Source organism: Hyperolius riggenbachi, chromosome 3 (genome assembly GCF_040937935.1).
Source record: "Hyperolius riggenbachi isolate aHypRig1 chromosome 3, aHypRig1.pri, whole genome shotgun sequence".
Classification (NCBI taxonomy): domain Eukaryota; kingdom Metazoa; phylum Chordata; class Amphibia; order Anura; family Hyperoliidae; genus Hyperolius; species Hyperolius riggenbachi.
This window is the reverse complement of record NC_090648.1, coordinates 149,595,437-149,606,521: the sequence shown is the minus strand read 5'-3', so window position 1 is coordinate 149,606,521 and position 11,085 is coordinate 149,595,437. Positions and strand designations below refer to the sequence as shown.

Here is an 11,085-nt window from a genome sequence, read left to right as displayed (position 1 = left end):
ACCTGTGAAATCCTAAAGGTACTCATTGGACTTTGGGCCCTTTAGCGCAGTTAGGGTGCAAAAAAGTGCCACACATGTGGTATTGCCATACTCGGGAGAAGTAGTACAATGTGTTTTGGGGTGTATTTTTACACATACCCATGCTGGGTGGGAGAAATACCTCTGTAAATGACAATCTTTTGATTTTTTTACACACAATTGTCCATTTACAGAGTTATTTCTCCCACCCAGCATGGGTATGTGTAAAAATACACCCCAAAACACATTGTTCTACTTCTCCCGAGTACGGCGATACCACATGTGTGGCACTTTTTTGCACCCTAACTGCGCTAAAGGGCCCAAAGTCCAATGAGTACCTTTAGGATTTCACAGGTCATTTTGCGGAATTTGATTTCCAGACTACTCCTCACGGTTTAGGGCCCCTAAAATGCCAGGGCAGTATAGGAACCCCACAAATGACCCCATTTTAGAAAGAAGACACCTCAAGGTATTCCGTTAGGAGTATGGTGAGTTCATAGAAGATTTTATTTTTTGTCACAAGTTAGTGGAAAATGACACTTTGTGAAAAAAACAATAAAAATCAATTTTCCGCTAACTTTTGACAAAAAATAAAATCTTCTATGAACTCACCATACTCCTAACGGAATACCTTGGGGTGTCTTCTTTCTAAAATGGGGTCATTTGTGGGGTTCCTATACTGCCCTGGCATTTTAGGGGCCCTAAACCGTGAGGAGTAGTCTGGAAATCAAATTCCGCAAAATGACTTGTGAAATCCTAAAGGTACTCATTGGACTTTGGGCCCTTTAGCGCAGTTAGGGTGCAAAAAAGTGCCACACATGTGGTATCGCCGTACTCGGGAGAAGTAGTACAATGTGTTTTGGGGTGTATTTTTACACATACCCATGCTGGGTGGGAGAAATAACTCTGTAAATGGACAATTGTGTGTAAAAAAAATGAAAAAATTGTCATTTACAGAGATATTTCTCCCACCCAGCATGGGTATGTGTAAAAATACACCCCAAAACACATTCTACTACTTCTCTTGAGTACGGCAATACCACATGTGTGGCACTTTTTTGCAGCCTAACTGCGCTAAGGGGCCCAAAGTCCAATGAGCACTTTTAGGCTTTACAGGGGTGCTTACAAATTAGCACCCCCCAAAATGCGAGGACAGTAAACACACCCCACAAATGACCCCATTTTGGAAAGTAGACACTTCAAGGTATTCAGAGAGGGGCATGGTGAGTCCGTGGCAGATTTCATTTTTTTTTGTCGCAAGTTAGAAGAAATGGATTCTTTTTTTTTTTCTTTTTTTTGTCACAAAGTGTCATTTTCCGCTTACTTGTGACAAAAAATAATATCTTCTATGAACTCACTATGCCTCTCAGTGAATACTTTGGGATGTCTTCTTTCCAAAATGGGGTCATTTGGGGGGTATTTATACTATCCTGGAATTCTAGCCCCTCATGAAACATGACAGGGGGTCAGAAAAGTCAGAGATGCTTGAAAATGGGAAAATTCACTTTTTGCACCATAGTTTGTAAACGCTATAACTTTTACCCAAACCAATAAATATACACTGAATGGGTTTTTTTTTATCAAAAACATGTTTGTCCACATTTTTCGCGCTGCATGTATACAGAAATTTTACTTTATTTGAAAATTGTCAGCACAGAAAGTTAAAAAAATCATTTTTTTGCCAAAATTCATGTCTTTTTTGATGAATATAATAAAAAGTAAAAATCGCAGGAGCAATCAAATAGCACCAAAAGAAAGCTTTATTAGTGACAAGAAAAGGAGCCAAAATTCATTTAGGTGGTAGGTTGTATGAGCGAGCAATAAACCGTGAAAGCTGCAGTGGTCTGAGTGGAAAAAAAGTGCCTGGTCCTTAAGGGTTAGAAAGACTGTAGTCCTCAAGTGGTTAATTAACTTTTCAGCATTTTACAATTGAAAAAGTTCCCAAAAGTTGGTGAAAAAGTACTATAAAAATTATGGTTATGGTGGTTTAAAAGTCATTTTTTTATAACAAGGTGTGAAAATATACCCTAGGAGAAAATTTAGGAGAAAAAGTGAATTGCATATGGGCCTTTGAGTCCTACGGCAGATAAGCACTTTACCAATGTTGGTTGTTGTTGTTGTAATGTTCACTGCTGTATGTGCTTTGAATGGTAATCATTAACAATCAATCTATTCCTTTCCTTTTGGCTATCCTTCAAAAGCCAGTTTTATGGGTTTAGAATAACCCATCATTATATAAATAGGAAATGGTGGTATTATGGAAGGAAAGTTGACTACAGGTATGGCTGACAGGCTTCAATAATCTTTTGCTAGCAAGCTGCTGCTGTGTAGACAAATCAAATCAAAGAAAAGATAGCTTTATATGTCTGTCTGTGTCTCCCAGACACTCAGGATTTGCCTCTCTTGAGAGTTTTGGAGATTTTTCCAGGTATAGGGCTATTTTATATTCTCTCTGTAGGGACTGGTATATGGTTAGCTTTTAGTCATAGTCCTCTGCTCTTGACTGTGGTGTGCTTTATCTGGGCTCTTGATAGGAGGACCTGTGGATCTGGGTTTGGAGGGAGCAGAGAGTCTAGTCTAGTCATTCCAGCCATTCCAGCCTGCAGCCTGTGTCTGGTGGCTCTACAGGCTGAACTAAAGTGAGGGGAGGGGGAAGACTGGAGAGAGGGGAGGGGGAGAGAGGGGGAGGTGGAGGCGGAAGGGAGAGAAACAGTGCGTGTAATTCCTTATCTCTGTAGTGGAGGTTTTGCTACAGAGAGCTTGTTTTCATGAACTCTACGAGATACTTATGGAACACACAGATCACTTTATTTACGGACTGTTAGTGAATTTTAATGATGAATGACAACACTGGTTGAGTAACCCCAGGGTCTGAGCAGAGGGCGTTCCTGTGCTTTGTGAATTTTCTACGCACACTGATACATGCAATGAGGTTTCCGTAGTGTAGTGGTTATCACGTTCGCCTCACACGCGAAAGGTCCCCGGTTCGATCCCGGGCGGGAACACTTGTGTTTTTATTACTGCTGAAGACGTGTATTTATATTTTTCACATACTGTTATTTCTGTCATTATTGTTGTACAACTGATACCTTTAAGACGTATCTATTAACTGTTTAAATTAACACCAGTATTTAGAAGAGGATGCGTAGTGGAGACTGCTTGACGTTATTGTAGGGGAAACGTCTGTTCAGCTGAAATAGCATTCCATCCACCATGCTGTTTAGCAGTGCTGTGCTTTTGTTATGTATTTAGAGAACAATCTCCTGCACTTCATTAAATAATGTACTTTTTTCAATGACTCCTGGAAGATAGTAATTTACCAATTATTTGTTTTAGCAAAATTATGATTTTTTTTAATAGTTGCATGTCTGATGTAGTTTAATCACTGTATCTATTATTATTATTGATTTATAAAGCACCAACATATTCTATGGTGCTGTACAAAGTAAGACACCAACATTGGGTACAAATGAATACAGACAATGGTATACACCAATATACGAAATACAGAGTTGGTACAAAATACAGAATCGGTACAAAATACAGACTAGGTAATTACAGTGCCATCATTTTTATGAATAAATGTGTAACAAATTTCAAGACACAAAAGGGTGAGAGAGCCCTGCCCTTGTAAGCTTATCTGGAAAATGATGCTGTTTTAAAGGGTACGTTAAAGTGGTCTGAAAGCCAACATTTCTACTTTGCTCTAAATGATTCCTCACAGCTTGAAAGCTACTATCCCAGAAAAAGAATTCTAGCAGAACATCACTGAAATGGTTAAACAAAGCACTTTGTCCTGCACTAAGCTTCAAATCTGCATCCAAACTGGAGATAACAGTATCGTTGTTTACATTTCAATGGTGTTAAAATGTGTGTAACAAGTGAAAAGGAGCTCTCTGTGAAGCTCTCTCTGCTTCAGGAACACACACATTTCAGAAAAGCTCATTAGAAGATGTTAATATATATTAAAACGCAGTTTGAATAAAATGCAATGCCAGCTTTCAGGGCATGATAAACTACACTTTGGAAACATGTAATTTGTAAACAGACAATATTACTTATGCACAAAAGCAAATGTGATAACTGTATGAGTAATAAAAAGTAAAAAGTAGAAAAACACAATTGTATTAAATGTTATCTCGGAGTTTCAGACCACTTTAACCCCCTTGGCGGTATGAAAAATACCGCCAGGGGGCAGCACAGCAGTTTTTTTTTTATATTTTTTTTTTAATCATGTAGCGAGCCCAGGGCTCGCTACATGATAGCCGCTGCTCAGCGGCATCCCCCCAGCCCCGCCGATCGCCTCCGGCGATAGGCGATCAGGAAATCCCGTTCAAAGAACGGGATTTCCTGGAGGGCTTCCCCCGTCGCCATGGCGACGGGGCGGGATGACGTCACCGACGTCAGCGACGTCGGGACGTCATTGGGAGACCCGATCCACCCCTTGTCGCTGCCTGGCACTGATTGGCCAGGCAGCGCAGGGGTCTGGGGGGGGGCCGCGCGCCGCACCGGATAGCGGCGATCGGGCGCGCGGCGGCGGCGATCGGGGTGCTGGTGCAGCTAGCAAAGTGCTAGCTGCGTCCAGCAAAAAAAAAATTATGAAAATCGGCCCAGCAGGGCCTGAGCGGCATCCTCCGGCGGCTTACCCCGTGTCACACACGGGGTTACCGCTAAGGAGGTTAAGTGACATGGGGGCTGATTCACAAAGCCTTTCAGTTGAATTATCTCACCACATACTTATTAACTCACAATTTATCTCCTCTTAAACGACTGAACTCATTTATCTAACTTAACTGATTTATGTCTCATTGACAATGCAATTCACTTTTTCTTCTAAGTTTTCTCCAAGGTGATATTTTCACATATCATCAATAAAAATGCCCTTTAAAGCACCAGCAAGCAAGAAAATACTCAGAATAATTCTGTCAGTACTTTTTCACCTACTTTCGGTACATTTTTAGTTGCAGAATGCTGAAAAGTTATTTTAAACAGAAGATGAAAAATTATCTCCTAGGAGAAAACGTAGGAGAAAAAGTGAATTGGATTGGGCCCCTTATCTTTGTATCTCATGCATTAGTTCTCCTTACAGTTAGGGCTTGTTCACACTACAAGAGCTTTTTAAGCGCTAGTGATTTTGAAAAGCTCTTCTTAACCACTTAAAGGAGTTATCAGGCAAAAAAAATGAGTTTCACTTACTTGGGGCTTCTACCGCCCCCATGCAGCCATCCTGTGCACTCGTAGTCACTCACTGCTGCTCTGGTCCCCCTCCGTCAGCTCGTTTAGTTTTTGCCGACCTTGGGCGAGTCGCATTGCGTACATTTTTACATTATCAACCCCAAAAAAGCCCAATTGGTGGTGAAAAAAACAAGATATAGATCATTTCATTGTGATAAGTAGTGAATAAAGGAGTTATCAGTGGAAAAATTAATATAATAAGTGCTACTTACCGGGGGCTTCCTCCAGCCCCAAGCTCCCAGCATGTCCCTCGCCGCAACTCTCCCCGCAGCCGTTCGCCACAGCTCGCTCCCGGTCCCCGGCGATGATGTCGGGCCGACCTCCAGGGCGGCCTGTACTGCGCCTGCGTGAGCGGCGCTGTCAATCACCGCCACGTGGGCCAGAGCGGACTGCGCAGTCGCAGCAGTTCTGCGCCTGCGCAGTCCGCTCCGGCTCACATGGCGGTGATTGACAGCGCCGCTCACGCAGGCCGGGGATCGGGAGCGAGCTGCGCCGAATGGCTGCTGGGAAAGCTGCGGCGAGGGACATGCTGGGAGCTTGGGGCTGGAGGAAGCCCCCGGTAAATAGCACTTATTTTATTAATTTTCCCTGATAACTCCTTTAAGCTATTGGCAAATGAAAGGGATGAGCACTGAAAGGTGAAAATCGCTCTTGTCCGTTAGGCTAAAAACCCTTTTGGGGTAAAGTGGTTAATGCAATGCTATAGGGGATTTTTACAAAATCACATCGCTCCAGTGTGAGCACTCACTTAGGATAGCATTAGCAAGAGCTTTTAAAACCACAAAGCGCTTAGAAAAGCTCTTGTAGTATGAACAAGCCCTCAAGGTGAAAAATAAGTAAGCTTTGTGAATCAACCCCATGATGAGATAAACATGTATGTATAGTTCATTTCTACGGCTGATTTTGCAGGACATTCAATTCAATTCCTTAACGGTAACCTGCAATTATAAAATGAACAAAAATATGATATTTACCTTAGGAGGGGCAGGGGCAAACCCAGGATTTTAAAGAGGGGGTTCCTGAAAGGTCTCCCTCAGGCACGCACAATGCGTCCCCTGGATCCAGCACTGGCAGATGTGGAAAAATCAAAATATAAACAAAGCCAATGGCCTTTCTGCTTAGTAGAGCGGACCCGATTAGGCTCAGCTATTTCTGCCAGAGCCCATTTGAAAGCCGTTACTGCTTCTGCACAAGGCTCCCAATGAGCAGCAACAAGCAAATCTTTGGGTTCCCAATGCTAATCTCTGGTGAGGAAGACAAAGTAAGTCTCTTTAGGATCTAATATCTAAGTTCTAAAAATATATGGCTCTATGCAGTGGCGGACACAGGCAGCAGTGGGCCCCTGTGCAAAATATCAATTGTGGGCCCCCATGACCCAATGGGCGTGGCTATAACCTACGACGCGCGAAGCACGCCGCAGCAAAAAATGGGTGTGGATAGAACCTGCGGCGCGTAGCGCCGCGGCAAAAAATGGGCGTGGCAATGACCGGATAAGGGCGGAGCTAACTGTAATTTAAAGTGATCCCGGGGTGAGAGCGATATGGAGGCTGCCATATTTATTTCCTTTTAAACAATACTAGTTGCCTGGCGGCCCTGCTGATCTATTTGGCTGCAGTAATAAACTGAATTACACCAGCAACAAGCATGCAGCTTAATCTTCTCAGTTCTGACAATATTGTCAGAAACCCCTGACCTGCTGCATGCTTGTTCAGGGTCTATGGTTGAAAGAATAAGAGGCAGAGGACCAGAACGGCAACCAGGCAACTGGTATTGCTTAAAAGGAGAGAAATATGGCAGCCTCAATATTATTCTCACCTCAGGTTCCCTTGAAAAAGTGCAACGCAAAGACAGTGGGCCCAGGTTTTGGTGACCCTTTCCCCAGAAAATTCACATAATTGTGCAGGTTTTCTCATGAAAATACACATAATGTGAGCAGATATGCCCAGAAAATACGCGCAATCATGTCGGCAGATATGCCCAGAAAATACGCGCAATCATGTCGGCAGATATGCCCAGAAAATACGCGCAATCATGTCGGCAGATATGCCCAGAAAATACGCGCAATCATGTCAGCAGATATGCCCAGAAAATACGTGCAATCATGTCGGCAGATATGCCCAGAAAATACGTGCAATCATGTCGGCAGATATGCCCAGAAAATACGTGCAATCATGTCGGCAGATTTGCCCAGAAAACACATGCAATCATGTGGCAGACCTGCCCAGAACATACATGCAATCATGTGGCAGACCTGCCCAGAACATACACGCAATCATGTGGCAGACCTGCCCAGAACATACACCTGCTAAAATAAATAATAAAAAAAACCATTTACTCACCTGCAGCAGCAGACCTCCTGTCCCAGCCTCCATCCAGCGCGCAGCTCCCATGGGTGGTTGGGTGGATAGGTAGCCTGGTGGGTAGGTAGGTAGGCAGCCCTTAGCCGGGTGGGTAAGTAGCCTGGTGGGTGGCTGGGTAGCCGGGTGGGTGGGTAGCCTGGTGGGTAGGTAGCCTGGTGGGTGGGTAGGTGGGTGGTTAGGTAGCTGGGTGGGTGGGTAGGTAGCCTGGTGGGTCTTTAGGTAGGTAGCCTGGTGGGTTGGTAGGTAGCCGGGTGGGTAGGTAGGTAGGTAGCCTGGTGGGTGGGTAGGTAGCCGGGTGGGTGTGTAGGTAGCCGGGTGGGTGGTTAGGTAGCCGGGTAGGTAGCCGGGTGGGTGGTTAGGTAGCCGGGTGAGTGGTTGGGTAGCCGGGTGGGTGGGTAGCCAGGTGGGTAGGTAGCCGGGTGGGTAGGTAGCCGGGTGGGTAGGTAGCCGGGTGGGTGGGTAGGTAGCCGGGTGGGTAGGTAGCCGGGTGGGTGGGTAGGTAGCCGGCAGGGTGGTTAGGTAGCCGGGTAGGTAGCCGGGTAGGTAGCCGGGTGGGTGGGTAGGTAGCCGGCAGGGTGGTTAGGTAGCCAGGTAGGTAGCCGGGTGGGTAGGTAGCCGGGTGGGTGGTTAGGTAGCCGGGTAGGTAGCCGGGTGGGTGTGTGGGTATCCGGGTGGGTAGGTAGCCGGGTGGGTAGGTAGCCGGCAGGGTGGTTAGGTAGCCGGGTAGGTAGCTGGGTGGGTGGTTAGGTAGCCGGGTGGGTGTGTGGGTATCCGGGTGGGTAGGTAGCCGGGTGAGTGTGCGGGTATCCGGGTGGGTAGTTAGCCGGGTGGATGGGTGTGTAGCTATCCGGGTGGGGGGCCCGACTCCTATCCTCCCTCACTCACCTCGGGGCCCCCCTCCCGGTATGCGCGGCGACGGCGGCGGCGGGCGGGAGAGCAGAAAATCCAGGAAGTCTCCGCCGGGGCTGCAGCAGACACTAGAGGCTGCTGCCGCTTGGTCTCCCGTGTCTCCAACTTTGTACACTGCTCGCTACTAAACCAGGAAGTAGCGAGCAGTGTACAAAGTTGGAGACACGGGAGACCAAGCGGCAGCAGCCTCTAGTGTCTGCTGCAGCCCCGGCGGAGACTTCCTGGATTTTCTGCTCTCCCGCCGCATCGCATGAGGGGGAGGGGAGGGGGGGCCGATGTGAGGGGGGAGGACAGGAGTCGGGGCCCCCCAGGTTAAAATAAAAGGTAAAATTAAAAAAAAAAACCCTGCAATACTTAATGGGCCCCTGAAGCAGCGGAACTTCAGGGGCCCTCGTGCGGCGGCACGGCCTGCACAGCCGTATGTCCGCCACTGGCTCTATGGAGTAGGACTTGATAAAGATTTCCCAGCAAGCTCATGGTGAACCGGAACTCCTAGGAGTGTGCAAGGGGCTAAAAGAGACCAAAAAGCCTCTATTTGTTATAAGGGACAATGGAGTATTGTATTGTGTCAGCCATCAGCAAAAGAACAAAGTTTTGATTTAGGATGGTACCATTTATTGGCGAAATAGAAAGAAAGAAAGAAAGAAAGAAAGAAAGAAAGAAAGAAAGAAAGAAAGAAAGAAAGAAAGAAAGAAAGAAAGAAAGAAAGAAAGAACATGAGCTTTCGGCTATGAAGCCTTACTGTATACAGGAATCAAGTCCGAGGAAGGCTTCATATTAGAAAGCTTACTCTTTTTCTTCTAAGTTAGCCAATAAATGGTATCATCCTGATTCAAAACATACATCTTTTATCAGGGGCAATAAAGAGGTGATTTGCATATTCAGCAGTGATGCATCGTGGGACGCATCATATGATCACTCCAACCTGAATAATCGCAAATACCTTCTGTTTTAAGAAGTCAAACTTCTGCTTTGCATAGCACTTTAGTAAGGAGGCTTTTTGATCTTGGTCAGGCCTTTACAAACTCCTAGGAGTTGTGGTTCACCATGGTTCGCTGGGCAATCTGTTACTCTGGATGTTTCATTCCTACCCATAGAGCCACATTAATCCATGCCATGCACTGATGAGGATTAACCAATCTGAAACAATCTGTGTGCATGTTGGATTAGTTTGGCTCTGTAATATTAAAGATGACCTGAACTTACAACGTCCTCTCTGCATAATAACCTTTAACCACTTCCCGACCGCCCACTACACAGGGGCGGCGGGGAAGTGGAGCCCTGCAGGACGGCCTCACCCACAGAGGCGGCGGTCCATTTAAGGGCATGGGCGGAGCGATCGCGTCATCCGTGACGCGATCCTCCGCCGGCGCCTGTCACCGCTCGCTCGCCGCAACATCCCGCCGGCTATACGGAAGCGCCGGCGGGATGTTAACCCCGCGATCGCCGCATACAAAGTGTATAATACACTTTGTAATGTTTACAAAGTGTATTATACAGGCTGCCTCCTGCCCTGGTGGTCCCAGTGTCCGAGGGACCACCAGGGCAGGCTGCAGCCACCCTAGTCTGCACCCAAACACACTGATTTCTCCCCCCCCCTGCCCCAGATCGCCCACAGCACCCATCAGACCCCCCCCTGCCCACCCCCCAGACCCCTGTTTGCACCCAATCACCCCCCTAATCACCCATCAATCACTCCCTGTCACTATCTGTCAACGCTATTTTTTTTTTATCCCCCCCCCCTGCTCCCTGCCCCCTCCTGATCACCCCCCACCCCTCAGATTCTCCCCAGACCCCCCCCCCCCCTGTTTACTGTATGCATCTATCCCCCTGATCACCTGTCAATCACCTGTCAATCACCTGTCAATCACCCGTCAATCACCCATCAATCACCCGTCAATCACCCCCTGTCACTGCCACCCATCAATCAGCCCCTAACCTGCCCCTTGCGGGCAATCTGATCACCCCCCCACACCAATAGATCGCCCACAGATCCGACATCAGATCACCTCCCAAATCCATTGTTTACATCTATTCTCTCCTCTAAACACCCACTAATTACCCATCAATCACCCATCAATCACCCCCTATCACCACTTGTCACTTTTACCTATCAGATCAGACCCTAATCTGCCCCTTGCGGGCACCCAATCACCCGCCCACACGCTCAGATTGCCCTCTGACCCCCCCTTATCAATTCACCAGTGCATTAATTACATCTGTTCTTCCCTGTAATAACCCACTGATCACCTGTCAATCACCTGCCAATCACCTATCACCCATCAATCACCCCCTGTCACCCCCTGTCACTGCCACCCATCAATCAGCCCCTAACCTGCCCCTTGCGGGCAATCTGATCACCCACCCACACCATTAGATCGCCCGCAAACCCGCCGTCAGATTACCTCCCAAATGTATCGTTTACATCTGTTATCTTCTCTAAACACCCACTAATTACCCATCAATCACCCCCTATCACCACCTGTCACTGTTACCTATCAGATCAGACCCTAATCTGCCCCTTGCGGGCACCCAATCACCCGCCCACACGCTCAGATTGCCC

The 11,085-nt window shown here is 46.8% G+C and overlaps 1 non-coding gene across 1 annotated transcript; it reads left to right on the top strand.

Moving 5' to 3' along the window:
- The first annotated feature begins 2,950 nt into the window (after positions 1 to 2,950).
- On the top strand, positions 2,951 to 3,023 carry TRNAV-CAC (transfer RNA valine (anticodon CAC)). Its single transcript has one exon. It is a non-coding gene; the product is annotated as a tRNA-Val (tRNA).
- Positions 3,024 to 11,085: the final 8,062 nt, after the last annotated feature.